The sequence below is a fragment of the Dromaius novaehollandiae genome, unplaced genomic scaffold (genome assembly GCF_036370855.1).
Source record: "Dromaius novaehollandiae isolate bDroNov1 unplaced genomic scaffold, bDroNov1.hap1 HAP1_SCAFFOLD_69, whole genome shotgun sequence".
Taxonomy (NCBI): domain Eukaryota; kingdom Metazoa; phylum Chordata; class Aves; order Casuariiformes; family Dromaiidae; genus Dromaius; species Dromaius novaehollandiae.
In genome coordinates, this window is record NW_026991326.1 from 253,605 (window position 1) to 258,498 (window position 4,894).

The window sequence follows — 4,894 nt, forward strand, 5'->3', positions numbered from 1 at the left end:
GCTTGTAACTCCCTTATCTTTCCAGCCTGCACCAGCTCTGGGGCCCTTTCTGACTGAACTAGGAGTGCGGCCTAAGGCTTCAGCAAATTTAGCTGCTCATGCTAAGCAAGTTTTATGGAAGTTGTGCTAAGCAGCAATAATTTACACTCCAGGTCCAAAAGTCTCTGCCTGATCGTGGTCTGGTTTTTCGCAGGCTCGGTGTGTCCTGAGTGGTCGCAGGGAGACCATTTCGGGATTGCAGCAGCTCCGTCCTGTTTCCACAGGGAACAGATGGCTTGTTCGGGGTTATGGTTTCCTGCAAAATCTGCAATGTGCGCAGGAAGGCTTGCACCTTATGTACCAAGAAACGTTTAAGGCAAAAATTCACTCATCTGTCCGCCACACTGTGGATGAAGGAACAGGCTTGTTTAGATCCGCATCCACCACAGCACTGCTAAAACAGTCAGGCTGAGACAGTTTGATGTGCAGGCAGTTTGTTATGAAGTGATCTTTTGTTTTTCTGAGGGATCAGCAAATAAAGGCCTGGTAATTGCCTAGTTTTGAACACAAGCTGTTGGTGGAGCCGAAGAAGGCCTTTCTAGGGTAACAGCAATGGTATTTGGATCTTCTTTTAGGGGTTCATTTCCATTTAAATGACTTGATTTCTGCATTTAAAAAGAAGAGATTGCAAGATGGATATATGCAAACACACAGCCTTTAAAATCCCCAAACAGAATACTCTCCTACTAGATATCTCTACAAACGGCCTCGACACCTAGATAGAAAAAAGCCACCCTGCTTTAATTATATATGCAAGTCCAACAAGTGTGGTTAATTTCTACATTCAGGTTTCTGCATATTGGTATCAAATGAGGACCATTCTTGAAACCCTACCCAAACAGCTCAACATGGATTAAAGCTATTCCAAAATATATATGTTTTTCTCCATTAAACATTCCCTGAAAACCCTGGAATAACTGTTCTTATGCTCAGGAAGGAGACAGTTTGGTTTCACTGTCTCAGCTAAAGTGAAACTACTAAAACTAAAACAAATAATCTCTTTTTTTAATGTTTTAAGCATTGGTAAGATCCACTTAAAATGTATCAAGAGGATATTTATCAGAGGTGTAGGAAGCTGAGCTGGAAGTATAAAATAATGGAAGCAGCACTGCTGCAAAATTTAGCATTAGCTACTATTTGGATGATTCTGGTTGCAGCATAAGGGCTGTGAAGAAAGCTGCAGTGAGGGAGAGAAAATAAAACTCAGATGCTAAAAAAAAACAAATCCACTACTAATTTGGTATCATTATCTGTTGCTTTGCCCCCAAATCACCTTAACCATACAAGGAGGAAGCCATGGTCATGTAAATCTGGCCTGCTTACTACTGGCCCCCTGCTGACCAAAGAATGGATGGGGATAAGACAGTGCTTCTGATAACTAAAAAGCACATTCTCCAAGTGTGAAATCATAATGTCTTGGTAAACAATCGCGCTCTTAGCTTAGAATTGTTCTTTCAGCCCACTCTTGAGTTAAATCCCATTCAAGATAATGGTCTTACTACTATATCTATCCCCTTCAGAGCAATAACTCGTCTTTATACTATCTATGGTATTAATTGCTCCTCCTTCCTAAATTAGCCAACGACAGAGAGTAGATATGCAGCAATTCACACAAGTGTAGCAGTTGAAAGCCAAGCGATTAAAGATAATGACATGGGGAATTTCAGATAAGACAAATGAATTATTCAAATAGTAATTTTCTCCTTGGACAGGAAGAAAAATACTTACGAGAAGAAGAAGAAGAAGGAGAAGAAGAAGAAGAAGGAGAAGAAGAAGAAGAAGAAGAAGAAGAAGAAGAAGAAGAAGAAGAAGAAGGAGAAGAAAGTCAGTAGCAGGAAAGGAAATGTATTCTGAACACATTTTAATACTTGTTATTACCTGATATTAAAAAGTAAATAAGCTTGCTGACTGAGAACCATTTTGATTTCACAAAAGACTACAGAGGCATCATTCATCTCAGATCAAAGTCTACCAGCAGCCTGCAAATAAAAGCAGCCATGTCTTCAGAGGAACTGCACACTTTCTAAATGAAAACACAAAGAGAACTCTTCAGAACAGAGAATACACCAAAAAAGATCAAATTAAACATGAAATAAAACCTTTTTCCCTAAAAGCAGTGGTTACCAGTAAAGTTTTCATGCAAGTACCTCCTCACCAGCACAGAGCTCACCCTGTTAGAAATGAAATTGTTATTTACCTTTGTGTAGCAGAAATAACGTCCTGCATGACTACTGACACCTCTATATACCAGGACTGCATATAAGGCATAGAGGAGTGGTTCTCCAACGGATTGAGATGCGTATGTTCGAAGATCCAGATACTCAGGATATTTCACATCCTAAAGAGAGACCAAGAAGACGCAAGAATTATCCTGGAATACTTTATGAAATAGCCTGATAAAAACACATCAAAGAACACCGACTAGAAGTACTTAAATGTATTTACTGGTTCACTAAAAAGAGGTCCTCCCAATAAACAACATGGAGTAATTTCAGTTGCAGAGAACTGTTCTCTGCAAAATCAGCTTTCATAGCAGAGTATATGTTTACCATCACATGAACTTTATTGTTGCCAGAAGAGAAAAAAGAAATACTTATTGCAGTGATTTTCCTTTGATATCTTCAGTCTACAGTTATTGTCTGTAGATATTAACAACTTTTAGAAGACTATTCTGCTTTGGGAAATCTCCCATTCCAAGAAGACAAAGTTGCACTACAATTTTACATATATATATACACCTTGCTAATCTTCCCACCAGTGAAAGCTGCAAATCTTTTCAGAGATATTGTGAGATGTATTGTAAATCTCTTTGATGCAGGAACCATCTCTTTTACACCTTAAAAACAAGCACAACCAATTTTTTAAAGTATCTTTTTTTCCCCAAAAAGAGTCAAACCAGTTTTGATGCCTCACACATGCCTATGCTATTTGAGTGATACTTACTTGCACTTTTCTTTTCATAAATCCATATGCTGCATTTCACATTTGCTCATTCAGAGAAGATGGCAGGATAGAACTACAAAACAAAGCATTGAGAACATCATCTTTTGACAGACCATCTATTTTTATTATGCCAGAAAGTAAGGCTTACCACCAACTCATAATGTAGCAGGAATCTCTCCCTAGAGCGGATGACCACAATGTTACACAAGGCAGCACTTCTTGTGCTTTCAAAGAGGTGTCAAGAATGGAAGGCATGAATAGTGATGATAAAATGTGTTTTTCTCTAGGCAATAGAGCTGGATAAGTCTGTGTATTATAAGCAAATTCTGCATAATTCACAAATATCAAGGTATTGCTGAAGTCTTGACTCACAGGAATAGTTCCATGTTCTGGCCATTGCTCTTATCTGCAACAGAGGAGAAAGCTCTGGCTGACATAAGAACATCAAGAAGCATTCCAGAAAGAAAACAGCAGTAGAAATCCTGTTAATGAATTTCAGAGAAATAATTCTGAGAACTAAATAGCTCATGCAAATGATTAACACCCCCCCTCCCAAGCTAAACACACAAAGCACATTTTTCCATCAAAACTGTGTCTGTGCTACTCCCCACTCCCTTCTCCCAGGCTCACAGGAGCTGCAGGCAGCAACACATCCAAGCCCTGGCCTGGAGAGATGCAGAAGGAGCTGTTTGGCCCCAGCTCAGAGAAATCTTGGGAAAGGAGAGCCAGAGAAGGCTTGACAACTGATTTCTTCCTGGTTTCTTCTGCCCTTCCAATAAATACTTGCTTGGATATAATTTTGGCAGCAATACTTGTGAGATTTTTCACCCATCATATTTACAGCTCTCCCTCACCCTTCTCCCCACACACACACACACACACACACCCCTCCATCAGGGATAGTCTCATCCTCTCACTTCATTTTTTTATGCACTTACAGAAGTTAATTATAAATGGATTACCAGTTAATGTTGTAAGGTTGTTGATCAGTAGCTGCTTGTGTTGTGTCTTTCTGTTTGCCAGAGTGCATTGAAGTTGTGAAACAGTATGCCGGCTTATAAGCGCTCCTGATCTTTCAGTAAATCAGTGCATAACGAGATCTGAATTCCTTTGTTTGACTTTCCTTTTCCAGAACTACAGGCCAGGCAGCCTCACCTCAATCCTTGGGAAGATGATGGAACAGCTCATCCCGGATACCATTTCCAGGCTCATGAAGGATAAGAAGGTGATCAGTAGTAGTCAGCATGGATTCACAAAGGGGAAATCATGCTTAACCAGCCTGAGAGCCTTCTGTGATGGGATGACTCGCTGGGTAGAGGAGGGGAGAGCAGTGGATGTTGTCTCCCTTGGCTTCGGCAAGGCTTTTGACACTGTCTCTCATAAGATCCTCATAGGCAAGCTGAGGAAGTGCAAGCTAGATGAGCAGACAGGGAGGTGGACTGAAAACTGGCTGAATGGCAAAGCTCAGAGGGTTGTGCTCAGCAGTGCAAAGTCTACTTGGAGGCCAGTAACTAGCGGTGTGCCCCAGGGGTCAATGCTGGGTCCAATATTGTTCAACTTCTTCATCAGTGACCTGGATGAAGGGACAGAGTGCACCCTCAGCAAGTTTGCTGATGATACAAAACTGGGAGGAGTGGCTGATACACCAGAGGGCTGTGCTGCCATTCAGAGGGACCTGGACAGGCTGGAGAGATGGGCAGAGAGGAACTTCATGAAGTTCAACAAAGGCAAGTGTAGGGTCCTGCACCTAGGGAGGAATAACCTCATGTACCAGCACAGGCTGGGGGATGACCTTCTGGAAAGCAGCTCTGTGGAGAAGGTCCTGGGGGTCCTGGTGGACAAGAAGTTAACCATGAGCCAGCAATGTGCCCTTGTGGCCAAGAAGGCCAATGGTATCCTGGGGTGCATTAGG

At 41.5% G+C, this 4,894-nt stretch overlaps 1 long non-coding RNA gene across 1 annotated transcript; it reads right to left on the reverse strand.

The window, feature by feature from the left end:
* Window positions 1–453: 453 nt before the first annotated feature.
* Window positions 454–3,027, reverse strand: LOC135325804 (uncharacterized). Its single transcript, XR_010386573.1, has 3 exons — window positions 2,983–3,027; window positions 1,918–2,377; window positions 454–644 (listed from the first exon to the last, which is right to left on the reverse strand). It is a non-coding gene; the product is annotated as an uncharacterized LOC135325804 (long non-coding RNA).
* Between the last annotated feature and the right edge of the window lie 1,867 nt (window positions 3,028–4,894).